Source organism: Crocodylus porosus, unplaced genomic scaffold (genome assembly GCF_001723895.1).
Source record: "Crocodylus porosus isolate Cpor-Errol unplaced genomic scaffold, CroPor_comp1, whole genome shotgun sequence".
Lineage (NCBI taxonomy): Eukaryota > Metazoa > Chordata > Crocodylia > Crocodylidae > Crocodylus > Crocodylus porosus.
The window spans coordinates 64463976-64480711 of NW_017728886.1; the positions used below are offsets into that span (position 1 = coordinate 64463976).

General features: G+C 37.4%; 1 protein-coding gene across 1 annotated transcript in view; it reads right to left on the minus strand.

The window, feature by feature from the left end:
• SATB1 (SATB homeobox 1) overlaps positions 1-16319 on the minus strand; it is a 109318-nt gene extending 92999 nt beyond the window's left edge. Inside the window, exon 1 of the mRNA XM_019535756.1 lies at positions 16254-16319. The gene's annotated coding sequence lies outside the window, so the exon portion shown is untranslated. The remainder of the gene's footprint in view (positions 1-16253) is intronic.
• Positions 16320-16736: the final 417 nt, after the last annotated feature.

The window sequence follows — 16736 nt, forward strand, 5'->3', positions numbered from 1 at the left end:
GGTTTCCGGCACAGGACGCGCAAGAATTTGTAATCAGCTTGATTGGAGTGAGGCGGCTCGGCGTTTATTGCACACACAATACCCAGAATAACAGGGCGCCGCGCGCCGCGGGGCGCCAGGCGGATCTGGGCGGGCGGGCACGATCCTGCGCCGCGGGGGTGGTGGGCCCTCGCCGCCTGCCCGGCAGGTGCAGGTGCAGCTCCGGGGCCAGGCCCCAGCCCGCAGCCCAGTACTCCCCCTGGCAAGGCCCAGCGCTTTCCCACTCGGGCACCTGCAGGGGCAACACAAGTTCCTGGCTGCCAGGGATGAAGGGGCAACTCTAGGACCGACTTGTAATGCTGTTCCCCACCTCTCTCCCAGAAGGACTTGCAGGTGGCACAAGACAACCCAGTTCGTCTGCCCCGCACACCCAACCGCACAGGGGTAAAGAAAGGAGGGTCTTCCATCCGGCATTTTGGGGGGCAAGTGAGAAACAAGGAGGCGCCGTTTTCAGAGACCCTGTGGCACAAGAAGGACGGGAGGCTGGAATCGGGAGCCCCGTGGCAAGTTGCACAGGGAAGAGTAGGCCTTTTCCGGGGATGATGTGCAGTAGAGAGTTGGTGCAGCGAGGAGGGTTGTTGCGCACGTGTAAACAAAGGTCAGGCGTGCTCAGGTCATTGACACACTGAACAGCGATGCATCACTCATGTCATTACCAGAAAAAAAAAAAGGGGGGGGGGATGTAATAATCAGTTCCTCACCAAAATGCCAGGCCTGACAGTTGTAGCTGCCTCTGTTCTATAGAGCAGGGTAAAAACCATCCAGTAAAAGTGAACAAAGGTGGTAAAATGTTCACAGAAAATGGGCATAGGCTAGACCATTTCTTCCCCATAATGCACTGGAAAAAGGACCAAGTGAACCGAATGGACTTGAAAGCAACAAGTTTGCCCAAGCTAAGAGATGAGAGAAAAACCCCTTTATTGACAAAATGCATAAGTGTGGACATGCTGTATTATAAGGACTTCCTAAGAAGAAAGAGGCTAAGTGATGGATGTCAAACTCATGTACCCAAAATAATTCCAAGTGAGAACATGAAGAAAATGTCACCAGGAACTGTAATACAAAACTAGAACAAGTTTTCAAGTAGGTAACAGGGAGATAATAATCATGTATAATACACAAAGCCCGCTATGACCTCTAAACACAAAAAGTAAACCAATACATGCTTCGATGAGTAAGCATATCATCATGTATGTATTACTATAACCAAAAGCAGTGTATTAAAATTAGGTAAAAGAAACACAAGCTGACATCTACTGAAATAAACACAAACATCATGCAGGGCCTGCAAAAAGAAGAAAATGGTAATAGGGTGAAATGCATAAAATATTTATCATATTCAGCAATGCACAAAATAGATTATGATCTCAGAAGCAAAGCTTGAAAATGGATATAATGTTTTAAAATACTGTTATTCTAAGAAGTGTAAGTGAAGGTAGAATACAGTGGAAACACTAAAAGCTGTATTTCTGTGCTGCAAAAAGATTAGTAAAATTGTTACTGAAAGGGTGTATGCTTTACAAAGAAAAATAAGAAACATGCTTTACAAAGAAAAAACAAGGGGAAAACGTAAATGACATTTTCTTTAGCTCATGATCAAGGGATAGCTGTCTAGCAGGTTGTTTACTGAGAAACGGATCTTTTTCCAACAGATGCACTCAATAGAATTCAAAGATAGAATCATTTACTATTATATTCAAATGATTAAAAGAACAAACAAACCGTGAAACAAATAGCTCAACACGAACTTGGTGGAAATCATGGAGATGGTCAACACTGTATCATACTTAATCTTTTCTAACTAGCCTGTTGCACTAAACTTTGTCAGATGAAAAAAATGCTGACCACCAAATTAAACTGAAGGAAAGAAGGAAAATGCCAAAAGGAAGTGGCAATGCATATGGGGGAGATTAAAGAAAGTACAGAATATTAGGGGGAGATGCCCTTAGTTTGACGACAGAATATCTAAAAAAACAAGACATCTAACAAGGCTTATAGCTGCAACAAAGAACGTTTAAATACACGTTCTAAAAGTACAATCCTATATTAGTCCAAGTAACTTAAAATGCTCAAGTGAAAACAGAAAGTGATTAATCTAAAAAGCAGAGTGTAAATTACAAGAGTGGGGAGATAAAAATCTGATAATACTGGAGCACAGGAGGCCTAATAATGATATTATTATGCATGCTAAGCAAACACTGACAAACAAATATTCTGTTAATTATATAATCACGCATATGCTTCCTATGCTCAAGATAAATGGTTATGAAAAATAACTGCTATTGAAACTATATGTATTCTATAAGCTGCATACTACACTGATTAACTTAAAACGTTTTACAATCACCTACTTCTGTTGTTTGTTATAGATTGCACACTGATCAGTGTAAAAAAAACAAAACAAAAAACAAAACCCCAAAAACTTTGCTTAGGATAGAAAACAAAAATTATTAGAAACTATTGTGCCTGCAATTATGAATTTGAAATAATCGCATTTTTCTGATCAATATACAGTTTGTTGAAATGTAGTTCACTGATTCAAAATACTAATATTTGATCTTTATAGTGAAAATTTGCTAACAGGCTTACCAACTGACTTTTATGCCTGCTTACATTCACGTGCATCAACTTTAATAATAGGATAGCCCGTGGGAAATAAAGCAACTATTTGTATTTATTTAGAAAAATAAACAGAAAATAGTTGAAAAGACAAATATGAAATTTACTAAAAACCACCACAATCTTAGAAATAAATACATTTTGGACTAGATTAGGTGTTCCTAAAAGGACATGCTAGTAGAAGAAAGTTTGTGTGTGTCCAGTTTCTAAACCGTGGGATGAGATGGCTCTTGCTGAATCTAGTTAGTGCCTCTCTCACTAGCTGGGTTACAGAATGCATACCAGAAGTGGATGTTGCCTCAACACTTTCCCTTATTGTTAACTAAGTTGGTGGGCATTGTGGGCCAAGTCCTGAAGTCAGTGGGATGATTCATATGTAGTGCAAGTAGGATATGACCTGAAACCACAACAGAATTGGCACTAGAGTGCTCTATCAGATTTGTGTGCAGAGATCATGTCGTGATTGGGTTTTGCACATTTTTATTTCTGACATGTGGCCATCAGCGTTAAGTCTTAAGTAACGGCCTGTGTGGGAGGTGATGCAGACAGGCTACAGTTCAGCAGGAATCTCTAGAGGGAAATTCTGACTGGTTCCTAGAGAGTGTTACAACAGAACAGCAGCGCTCTGTTTCATCAAATGAAGCACACAGAAAAGAGGGTATCAGGTCAGTTTGCTGGTCACTGGGGAAAAGGAGACTACTAACCAGTACCTTTCAAGAAGTTAACGTACATGGCCAGTAGCACCACAGTGGCTTCACTCCTGGCGGGGTTTATCCCTATCTGTACTTCACATCCTTCTCTCCTCGTGGATCAGTGCAACGTTAGACACAATCAAACCCATTTCTACACCCATGCATACTTTGTACCTTTATTTAACATGTTTCCCAGACTGGTACTTCAATACAGAATTGACTTCCTAGTTATTTCTTCACTGGATGTAACCTTGAAAAATTCTTATCTAGAACTATAGTCCAAACAGCTTAGCCAACCGGACTGTGACAATCACAAATTAATTATAACCCAGGAATTCTATGTGTGGCCAATACACATTGCAACATTCTGTGACATTCATCTCAGCAAACGGGAAGGTATATAGCAAGCTAGTTTTTGGATTGACACCTGCCCCGGCCTTGCTAGTCTGCTTGTGAAAAAGGCATACTAGATAAGCCGTTGTCTCCTCTCGCATTTTCATAAGCAATTTTGATTCATTTGCGGTCTTTCATATATGATGATCCGAAACGGTTACATAAAATGAATATTTAACTTGTAATAGTCAGCTGTACTAAACTCTACTTAATTGCTTATTAAGCGAAGTAAATTATCCTTACTGTATCTGTCAGAGGTGAAAAACCTACAACATGGCTACGTGTAATGCACTCCTTAGTTTACAGACCAAGAATCCCCTAGGAAATATCAGATATCGAGATTATGTCCCATAGTGTTGTATTTTATATTGGGATGTGTCATTTAGTTTACAGATGTGTACGCTCACATACCAAACGGACACCTTTCTACTGACTACATATCTGAGGATAGTCTCAGAAACTGTTTCTGCAATATATTTCAATCATTAAAAGAACCTTCCTACAAGACAGATTTAGGTAGGAGTGTGCAAATTCAATACAAGATAAACAACTTTTTGTCAGATTACCACACCCATTCTGCATAAATCAGTGTGACAAGTGCATCTCTCTTGACTAAGACAATTTTATTATTGGGGAAAAATACATTTATCTGCTGATTTAACCAGGATGGTTATTTTAGTTCACCTCTTGCTGCCAAACAAGTCACACCAAGGTAAATTAAATATCCAAAATAATGAAGCAAAAGCAAGACAAACTTCATAAGGGATAGCAACTGAAGGGCTATACAGATTCATAATAAAAAATAGAGAATCTTTTACTTTTGCAATGTCAATGCAAATCCAAGTTAGCTTAAAAACTAACAGGAAAGTGTCTACAGCCCCCAAATTCTGACAATAATTAGCATCAATTAGTGCCCTTGATGAAAGTCTCAGTGGAGAAATCTCATCAGAAATATGGGCATAGGAGCTGAACATCGTAGAGGTAGCTTTGAGGCACTTCACTGGAGCAATGAGGGACAGCTCACATTGCTTTTGCCCGTTTTGCTCCTGCTCTGTAGAAGAACAGTTTCTTTCCTAAGGACGTCACAGTGTTTTTATGCCAGTTGTAACAGAGACAAGACAGACTTTAAGGTATGGGATCTGCGAACCACTTAAAGAATGAACTTCATCTTGAAAGAGGATTTATGTGGGCCTCCTCCATTCTTGGTGGTACAGACCACCCCTTGCCAATTCAAATTCCATGTGCCAACTCCAGCAATCGCTTACGAAGAAAATTTGTAAGAGGAGGTTATACTTCATGTTTAAAACAATTCAGGAACTTGAAGCGAGGAGAAAAAAAGTCAGCTTTATGTAGTCAGCCAGGTCTCCTATGTCACACAAGTGTTCTACAGACCACTAACAGCCCTCAGGTTACACTTTGGTAGATGGGTGCTTAAGATATCATTTTAAAGTACATCTGTGGGAAGATACTTAATTTTGAGGGGTTATCTCTGTTAAAACTCCGACTTTCCAAGGCACTAGATAATTAGTAGGCAAGGGATGGGGGTGGAGGGTTGGAATTGCAAACTGTTATGTCAAAGGATTTGGTGAATAAGCAGTGTTATTTCAGGGACATGTTCAAGCGGCACCTGTATTAATTTTTGAGCTTGCCGAGATACTGAAAACATTGTACTGAGCAGCTTAATATCACAGATGTAAGCTATTACCAACAAGCACTACCTCCCCACCAAAAAACACCCTATTTACAACAGCCAGAATTTAGCCATATTGGTCTGCAGTGTATTCAAGTGACATCCTCTAACCAAAACTACAGAATGTCTTTCCTCAAAGAAAACTTTGAACTAATATAAAGCATGAGGCTTCCAAACAAACAGTTTTAAGACAACATTTTGATCAAGGATGGTATTGTCACATAGTCCAAGCAAAACTGAAGGTTACTGTGCAAAAAGCCTGGGCCAACACAGCTATTGCTATTGCTACATAAGAACCAGTCAGCTACATACGACTAGACACTTCTTCTAATGAGTTAAAATGGCAGTGACTTCTTACACAGTAGTCCTCAATGAGACAACCGTTCTTTTCTTGAAGCAGGTAGTACAATAGAATCACCTCCTCGAAAATCTATTGATAGTTGTTATAAGCTCAAAAAAGGGGAAAACTTTAGGTTTAAGCAAATGGTTAGAACTGATTGATGATTTGAACTATGTCAAACTTTCATTATGAAACCCCAAAACCACATGAAATGTCCTGTTTCCAGTTTCATCACTAAGTCAGAACTCTGCCCAGGTCCTGCCACACTTTTTCTGAGGTTCAAAAGACCTAACCTAAATGGCATATCTACTTCTGACCAATCTTTGTAAGAGTCAATATGTGTTTCACATCAAATACATGTGAAACATACTGTTTTGGGGTAAAAACCAAATAGAATTTGGTGGTATGGACCAAAATTGGTTTGAATTTAAGGATTCGTTCCAGAAAGTTCAGATGTCATAAGATTCCATGCAAGTAAAAAGTAATGAGTTTTGCACAGCTATCTTGGGGGAGAAGCAGGGGTGCAGATGGAGAAAAAGCACCCACAACAAACTCTGGCCATATTTAAGTACTAAAATAAAAAATTTTTAGACATCCAATGTCAAAACATCCCATTTAAGTGCTCAGGAGCCTAATTCAAAAGCAAAGGAACCTAATATGAAAGCAATCAAGTAACTCAGCACAAAAGTCAAGAGAGCTCAAAAATTTACGTCTAGTGCTTTATAAATATTCAAACCACTTCGGAATCCTTTAAAAAAATCTGATTAAAATGGAATGAATGAATATAACAATAGCATCAAATCTTAGGTCAGTAATCAAAGAAAAGCGTTCTTAACACACACAATGTTGTCAGTCACTAAATTGATCACTGCTTCTTAGTTTCCTGCTAACAAACCCAAGCATAACTGTTGTTGAGTAATTAATTCAAGTAATAACTAAAAAGTAGAAATTAATCCAAATCGATATTATTAAAGGTGGGATCCCCCCTCACAAGCAAAGATTTTTAGAGTCCTTGAGCAAGAGTAGTAGATGACAGTTTGTACCAAGGTCTTGGCACAAGAAAAAAAAATCCCAAATTATAATAAAATAAATATTCCTCGTGGCAAATCCAAAATTTTGAAAAATCCCCTATATTTTAGTTGGTAAAGTTACAGTTCTGAAGAAATGTGGTGGAAGCCTGCTGAATGCACCAGAGCTTCCACCCTCAGATATCAGTTGCTATACAAGAAAGAAACAAGAAATTTTCACAGTACCTACATCTATCTCTATAGTATACAGCAAAATGCATCATGTGCTTTGTGTTCCATTGTTTCAAAAACACCTTCCTATGGTATTGTTTTCTATGTAAAACAATGTAAAGAATGTGTGAAAGATGTTAGAAGTTCAGCATATTCATTAGATTTTTAAAAATACTTTGTTAAAAAAAAATCCATAGTCTACTTTTGTATTATTTGAGTACATTGTCATCTTGTAGGTATACTGACGGGAAATCTATTTGTTCGACACTTCCGGGACATACAGTTTCATATGTGTATGGAGCCAGGTAAGAAAAGGTACTTTTTCAATTGAAGGTAATATTTCAAATATCTGAAAACTGGTGTAGATTACCGCAGTCATAAAGAAGTAACTTAAATGCCAAGTTACCTATGTTCTACTTCCATGTCACCCAAAATGCCACATACTGTAGTACACTGTATGCTACCCCACCAATATGTTGCTGTTATTGATCTACACTTCAAGACTATCATATCACATGCAACACCAACATGTAAGGCTCTTTTTTATCTTCTTTTGGTTTAAAATCATTTTTGGGGGAGGGAGAGGGATAAAAAGAACATTTTATCTCATTTGTTCTTTCAGTTGCCACCAGTTTTGCTGTTGTGGGAATGTGGCAAATGGTTATTGTCTTCCATTTTATTTAGATCTGTTTAAATCTTTCCACACACCAAGGAAATGTTACCTCTAGTCTAGATTTAACTTCTGAATATAAGGAATTAAAACAATCTGCTGTATTGTCGAATGACTGAAAGAAATTTAATTAATGCCTCTGAAGTGTATGCCTATACAATCATCATCATAAGAATGGCTGTCTATGCATACATAAATACATATGCATAGCGAGATTCTACCCTATTGCTCCAATGCCATCTCAGTGTAGGCCACAGGTGTAGTAGAAGGCAGAACTGGGCTTCTACAATTTAAGATATCATGCTGCCACCCAATTTTTAGATTAAATGGCATTGTATAATTTATCACAAGTTAAAACGCCAGTTTCATCAGAGGATAATTTAACCCCAGAGCCAGCATAGAAACCCCTGCAGTCAAACAAATTAAGAACAATAAGTTAAGAACAGGGGAAAAATGAGTTTATGCTTAGGAAAAAAACCCACAAAGATGCATAAAAAGCAGTATGCTATGTTAGATGTTTATCTATACATAAGAGACAGGTGTCACAAAAACAAAACAAAAAAATCTTGAAGCTAAAGAGAAACTTTAACTCACCAGTTTCCATCTGTTATATCTGAATTCATGCATAATTGATTATCCATGACTGGTAAGTTCTTTTTTCACTAGCCTAGCACAGTTTTCCAAACATTATGCATTAAATCACCAACAAAGTAAAGGGTGTTTGAGAAACAGTAAGGGCAGAATAAAGATTTTTTAAAATGAAAAATAACATGTCAGTTAATAATAGAGTTGACCTATGTTTAAGAGAAGAATTTTAATCATGTGTGTATTAAATATTAATAACCTATTCAGTTATTGTTATAATAAGGTTAAGTAAGCTTCTCTATGCTTAAGGAAGGAGAAAAGTAGGAACATGTAACATTGAAAGAGGGAGATACAGAGAGATGAGAAGCAAAGACATAAGGAAAATGTGTCAACAATAAACAAGAGGAAATGAGAAAGAAGGAAAAGATGAAGGTGGAAACTAATCTCTATGTGTCATTATGACTGCCAGGGTACTGGCAAAGAAGCAGCATCCTTTTATTTCAATTTTAATCATTTCTGAATTTTAATACCCTGCTCCTTTTGTAATTCTCCTGGCATTCCCCATATGCATCCATCCCAGCCAAAACACCAGTGTAAATTAAATGGCACACAACCACACCACTGTTGTAGTTCTCCCAAAAGAACCAATCGGGTGACTAAAAGCAGAATAGGTATGTCTACCTTACATCCCTGTGGACTACTAGCCAATTAACTGACTTCTAAAATTAAAGGAAATTGAAGAATATGAAGGAGTGCAGTGGTTAAGTAACCTAGTGATATAGAACTATTAAAAAAATAAAGCAAGCCAGTAGTAATACAATAATCAGTGACCATCAGGGCCTGGAAAAATGAGTTTGCTCTCACTGGCACTAAGGAGCATCACATGATTATTTAATTACAGCTCTAATTTTTGTCTCGTGGATGGCAACATATCAACAATTAATAGGGCAAATAGAGGAGACTGCATTTTTAAAGAGACAGAACTTATATGAAATACTGCTTGAAAATACAGTATGTCAAACAACATAATGCTTCTGAGGAATATATTTCCTTGTGCCACACAAATAACTCTATTTAACTATAGAACAAATACATAAAAAATATCAATTCTGCTGGTATAACTTTATCTAGAAAGCATTTTTCAGAATAGCCACAAATTAATAAGCATTCTTATGACTATCCTATTAATTTAGCTGTCATTGGAACATGTAATATAGAAGCTGTTTTCTCACAAGATAAATAAATAACTCAAGTTCAGCAGGTAATGAGATTCAAATTCAATAGATGATATTGTTATAAAGGGCCACATCCTTTGCCTTTATAGTATAACAGTATTCTACAGGACTGGCCAAAAAGATTACGGCATTTGGTGAGCCAAGCAAAATAAAAAAACTAAAAAAAAAGGGTAATAGGACAGAGACTTACTTAATGGAAGACTTGCACAGATTATTGATATGGGCCCCAACAGCAACACTGTAGTATCCAAGTCTAATCCTGTAAAGTTCAGTTGATTTTTGTTTTGTTTTTTTTAAAGAGTAGAGTAGAGGCTTAGATCATATCAATATTCTCAACTGTTGCCTCAGATAATCATGTACAGTTCTCATTGTACCTGATCCTCTAAGTGACCTCAGTGCAAAACACTGACAGTAATAAGAGTTACGTTTATGGAACATTTAACATTTCAGGATCATCATAAGTGGTACTTGCCCACACAGTTGAAGGAAAATCTGGCTGTAAGTCAATATGTTATCTTGCTTACAAAGATGGTCACCTTCCTACAGTAGTTTGTAGTCCAAATCACTAATCACATTTGTATTTATGATACAGAATATATTTCAGATGCTAATATTATTTATGGAAAGGAAGGTACCAAATGTCCCCCTAATGTCAAGTTATGTATGCAGAAAAAAGCCCCACTCCACTATACAAATAGATTACTTTCTGACACTTACTATACATGCAACAAAAAATGTTTTTTAAAAAGTTCTGAACTTGTCCTGAAAGGTCAAGTTTAATTTGAATTGATGGAAACATATTGGATGTGTTTCCAGGTGCAGTGATAAAAAAAAAAAAAAATCTGACAGATGACAATTTAAACACTACTGTAGAAAGAAATCAACTTGAAATAGAAAAATCTTTACAGCAAATGCCTTGTTCCTACAGAAAAAATGTATGAAATTGAGCTGATCTGACTAAAGACGTGAAAACTCTGGATTATAGACCTGAATCTATAATCTTAAAAAAGAAGACTGGCAAGCAAGAGCTTGTATGTAAGAGTATATATCATTCTTTTATGCGATGGTTAATACACAGATAACATGTCTCACAAAGACTGTAATTAAATGTCTAGCGTACAAGTAACATTAATAAGCATGCAGTATTATTATGATACAATGAATCTTTAAAAGCTAAAACTATCATTTTTCAACTTTTAAAATGCTTTTAATTGCCCCTAGGACCTTTTACACTTAACAAAAAGACTCAGCTACGATAAATAAATAAAAAGAATTTCACAGTCAAAAACAGAAAGAAAGAAAAACTTTCAGCTGTTCGCTATCAAAAAATCCTATTCATTTAAATTTTGATTATAATTTTAGTCTTGGGTTGAAATTTCATTTGCCTTTATTTGCAAGGGGGGCGGGATGTGTGCGTACACACACACAATGCTAAAACGTGTTCATGTTTGATCTTCTAGTTTGTTCACTGCAAGTGGTTCCATTAATTTGGCTCTTAAAAATGGACAGATAATTTCAACATATACTTACTGAAAAGCAGTCTCAATTTCAAGTAAAATCTTTACTGTTGGGTATAATTCCAGACTACCACTACTAATTTGCATTTTTACAGTATAGCATTTTCATTCAAGGATTTCAGAGTCCTTTACAAAAATAAAGAAATTAATTAAACCTCACGACATCCCTAAGAGATGAGTAGGTACTATTATATCTATTCTGCAGATACGAAAAACAGGACTTTAGTATACATCTGACTTGAGATGTTAAGCAGCTTTGCCTTCCATGATTTCAACTGGATTTGTGAAGACTCAGCACTTATGAAAATCATATTCTGTGTGCATTGTGTAAAGGCATGTTGAATATGTTGCTATAGTGACTTGCCCAAGGTAATGCTTTTGGTCAATGCCAGAGTTGGGAACAGAATTCAGCACCAGACTATTCCATCTATGCAGGTTCTAAACGCAATTCTATTCCACCCTGTTCTAGTCCCTGAAAAATTGTTAACACAAGGGGTGGATGGATCTTCATTGCTTTTCGTGACTTAGTCTTAAGGCTACACCTTACAAAAGCATCTCTTCAGGGACTTTGGCAGGATGGCACAGGATTGCCTAAAATGTGTTAAGTGCTTCTTAGATGCCTCATTGGTGGAATAAGGTCTGGCCCTCGTTTTGGTACTCTTAAGTACTAGGAGAGGATTAAGGAGTTATCCTTAAGACAGTCCCTGTGGTTAGATGTGTCACCACTGCTACAGTGAATAACAAGAGGAATTACACACAAATGCTGCTGGCCAAGTTCTTGCTGCCAGAGCAACATCCTGATGCTGAGAGGATGAGATGCATTCTGGATTTAAAGCATCTTCTATTCCTCAGGTCATTTTATAATAAGCTAAGGGAAAGAGGTGGAGCAGGCAGCAGCTGGGAGCTGTAACAGTCCAACTCAGCTGGTGCATGAAGCACATACTACCATCTTTCCGACAGAACGTTACTGGTGCCTCCAGGTCCAGTTTTGCAAACAATCAGATCCCACTGTCTAACTGAACTGCAGTTCATGAAATAAAATCATTGACACAGGTGAAGATGGGTTATTTTATGAAGCTGCAGTTATATAAAACTGTGTTATCAAAAGGTAAGGGACTACAGAATAACATAAGGAAACTAAATAGGCCTACATACTAAAAATGTTATGCTATTTGCTCAGGAATGGAAAAATGATCTCAAATAAGCAAAAAAGGCATAATTGGCAGAAATTCAAAAGCACTAAGTAATGTGTGTTTGTATCTCATTCAACCCTTATGAAGACCCAATGTTGATCTCTCACCTGCTCTACATAAATGTGGCTTCATTGACTTTAATACAGTTATTCCTTATTTCATCAGTATGCTGGAGGGAAGAGTCAGGCCCAACAAGTTTAAAGAGAAATATTTATCATTCAAAACATTCAATAACAAGTGACATGTTACTATACTATATGAATTCTGAAGTGAATTACTTCTAAAACTGATCTAAATACAGATATGCTACATGGACACTTAACCTTTGTGGATAGCTTCAGCTATGGATGTTGAGATCTCCACACACAGAAGGCAGTATGTTGTAGAAGCCATTAGAAAGTCAACACCTGCCAAACAGCAAACCGATACTGATCAAGGACCGAAGTAACAGTGATAACTGTGGTAATCTTGCATACCACAGGATGGTAAATGTTGGAAACCCCCTAGTTTTTTTTTTTTTCCAGAAGTGACCTCCTTATAACAATTACAGACTGTGGTCATGTTGGTGGGAATTAATCTTGCTAGTACCATTCTTATGGAAATGGACATAGGACCTAACCATTTTGGTAAATGAAAAAAAAAAGTTGGCCTCATTATCAAGGAACATAATCAAAATGGTCTGATAGAGAATGCCATTACGCACTTTTCAAAAAATGAGCTATTTTCACTAAAACTATCATCAAAAGGCAATGAAGCAAAGATTAAAAAATAGCGTAAGTGGCAAGTAGCTTTGCAAAACTTGCAAAATTTAAGTATAACAAGGCAATAAGCACTATAGTTGTTTAACAGTCAAAGATACATTTGTGTCAGGTTGTGTTTTTTTAAATAAACTATAGCAACTTCATGGCAAAGTTTAAAAAAAATGCACTAGACTATATAGTGACAGATTTTCAACACATTTTTCATCACACACACATATGTGCTTTCAGTTATTAATAAAATTCTTCTGCCCTTATCTGCTGTTGTCTGAATATACAATTTAAGTGGTTTGGGGAGGCATATCCTCTTAAGGAAATATATTTTCACTATTTAAGCTTAAATATGCCCAGTAAAACTAAATGCTGTTTCTTTAATGCTGGCTTCTGCCTGCCACAAAAATGAATATGGAATCATCTTTCTTTAAAGTTACTCTTTGTGTGGCACGATAATAAAACTTTTTCCCCCCCTCCCCAAACAAGGGAGAGTCAGCTGCCCTGGATAACACCACAGGTAGATATTAAAACGGAGACAGAGCCATTATTTAGTGGCGACAGGAATATAAATACATGTACTAACCTATAAACTGGTATTTACTTCAGGAAAGTAAGTAATATTTTTCCTGTGATTGCTGTGCTGTCAGTTTAATGCAGCGTAAATAAACAGTAGGTGCATGATAGCTTTAAGTAGGAAGTGTTCATTCCACAAGAGAAGCAGATTACTGATGCCTGATGCCCATAATGGCAAGAACAGAACTTCCATTCTACCTGAAAAATATGTCCTCCCATACTAAATGATTTGCACTTTTCTATTAAAATTAGTTTGCCAAAATTCTATGAAAAATACTAGATAATCAAACCACCTTACCAAAAACATTTATTTTAGCATCCCTAAACTTTAAATGTTTCAAGTAAAACACACCCGCTCATCTGTAATTTCTTTATCCCATTGCTCTTAATGAAGGCATCATATAATCGTCATAATATAATAAAAAATAAAATGATATATAGAATTGCCTATGCTTTGAGTTATTTTGTTCTTATAAATCTAGTCCCCAACTGAAAATAAAATATCCCCTTTGGAAAAAAAAATGATTTCTAAGGAGATTGTACATACACTCGTCATCTATTAACGTAAATTATAAGAAAGTAAAATGCTCTAGTTATGTTTAAAACTGTTCTAGATGGAAAGTTGTGGTTCCAGTGGATATTTATTAAATATATCTAGAGAGCAATGCCAGGTATGCACAAGAGGGTGATAAAATGCTGCAGTAGTATCTGTGCTAGCAGTATCTAGTATCGTCCCTAGAAACAGGACTAAATTATTTTTTTTTTGGGGGGGGGGGGAAATCACACTTTTTCATGATTTTTTATTCAAAAGTATACCTCCAATTACAGTTTTTTCTTTAGTGCAGATTCAGATGATTATATTTTTATATACATATATTAGTTTTATTAAAACACAGTAACCTCTTTGACTAATTCTCCAAATATAACTAAAGTGCCTAAGGAGGGCTGCGAGTTAAAACTTATTGTTTTCAGTTAAGAAACTGGGTCAACAGGATATTTTTAAGAAACAACTAGTTCATATAATTAAAAATATATTTTTTTTGAAGAATACTGGATATTAATTCAAGATGGAATGAACCGAAGTCATATGAATTCAACCCCTTTTCCAACTGAAATAGTAACGTAATGGAAGTTAGTGGTTATTTAAGATTTAACTGCACAGAAGACGGACACTTCTCTGGTTTGAAAAGGTGCACCTGCCTACATCCCACTTGGGAGTTTACATTACAGAATCACTATGGTGCTTTGAAGAGAGCACACTGTCTTTAGTTTAATACTATCTGTAACCAAAGGATCTCTATAATAATAAGGACAGGTGTTTGTCAGCTGACCTCCAGGGCCTACACTGCAAACCATGATCTGTCAGACCAAAATGATTTCTATATCATTCAAATACATGCTTTGGCTAATTTGGCAGATTCTCCCTTTTCCCTATTCTTGCAAAGCACTATGTGCTATCAGGGAATCACAGGCTCACTTCACCTGTTTCATATTTCTGTCTCAGAAAAAAGCAGTATTTAAGGACTTTTTTTAGTAGCTAAAATGACAAGAGAAGAACGGGGGAAACTCTTTTATAGATAGTTACTTTGCTATTTAAAAAGCAATAACAAAGAATATAGAAAGGAACTGTTACTTCTTGAGAGTGTATGGACAATATGCATTCCATTTAAATATTTTTGCCTCAGTAAACTCATTTTGCATACAAAGAACTATTATTTATTACATATTTGAACTTGTGGGAAAAAGAGAAGGAATGCATTGATTCCCAAAATAACTATACAGGCTTTCTGGAGACTTTATGCTTCTGTGTTCTTCTTTAACTTAGACTACTCTTATTACAGGGAAAAGAGGAATTCCTTGGAGTCAGTGATTTCTCTTTCATTAGCTAATGTATTCACGAGTGGGTACAAATGTAGACAATGATTTTATTTTTGTTACATCACCTTATTTTATATCCATATGCATGCTGTTTGTTTGTATGTATATAAACATGCATGCAGGCATTATCTTGTTGCTTGCTTTTTACTTACATAGTCATAGCCAATAGATAATGAGACGTTGCTTCCACTTGGTAAGCAAACTAATAAGCATGAGAACTATAAAGAGATACGCTAACATTAAAAAAATGCAACTGTATATAGCAATTTAGGACTGTCACACAAATAACCTCATCCACAAGAACACGGCGGAGTAATAGTAACAGTACGATACAAATGATAGGCGCTATACTATATTCCTGCCTTTGCGCCGAATGCAGCCTGTTTCAAGCTGTGTTTTGAAATAAGGCGTCTGAGTTAACACCTTTATCTCTGGTGACTGTGTGAAACCCTTAAGGAGATCCTGAAACATGCAACCCATTCCCTTCAACTCTGGTTTCAATTTTAACGCTTCTTGTAACCTTTCCCAACCACGCGAGAAAAAAAACAGAGTAAATACATTAAATTTGTTTCACAACAGATGCTTAGGTTGTTTAATATTTCAGATGCCTATTCCTGCTAGTCCTGTCTGCACATTTGTCAAAAAAAAAAAAAAATAATAATAATAAAAAAAAAAGTAAGCTTGCACGCCAATGTTTGCCAGCAGCCTGGAGCAGACAAGTCGATGAACCTGCCTAGACCCAAAGAACAGAAAGTGGAAAGAACCGCTGCTAAAAAATCCCTCCACCCCCACCCCCCATATAGAGCAGCCTAAAGCAGGGCTGCTCCTCTCCCACCTACCTGTACCTTGAAAGTCCTGGGATCTCAAACTATGGTGGATCCCTTTCCCAGCAGATGGACTGAATGAAGCTGACTGCTCATTCTTGCCCCCACCCCCTCGGCAGCTCCTTGCCACTGACGAGCTGGGGGCCAAGTTTGCGGGGCGGTTCGAGGCTCTCCCCCAGCACTCGCAGGGGCCAGGCTGGGAAAACTTGGGAGGCACCGGGCAGGCCCCCCCCCCGGCCACTCAGCAAAGGCTTCGCTCCCAAAGCGGCCGGTGGGAACAAAGCATCGCCTACTCCTTTTTAAATATATGTTTTAGGAGGGGCACAGAGAAAACAAAACAAAACAAAAATCCCCCGAGGCGCAGGGCAGCCGGAGGACGAGGGATGCTGGAGGGGGGGTTTGCCACGGGGCCGCCGGCGGCAAGTTGACGGCTGCCCCCGGGACCACCCCGCTGCCCAGCCCGCGCCCTCCCCGACAACTTTGCCAAACTTTGGAGGC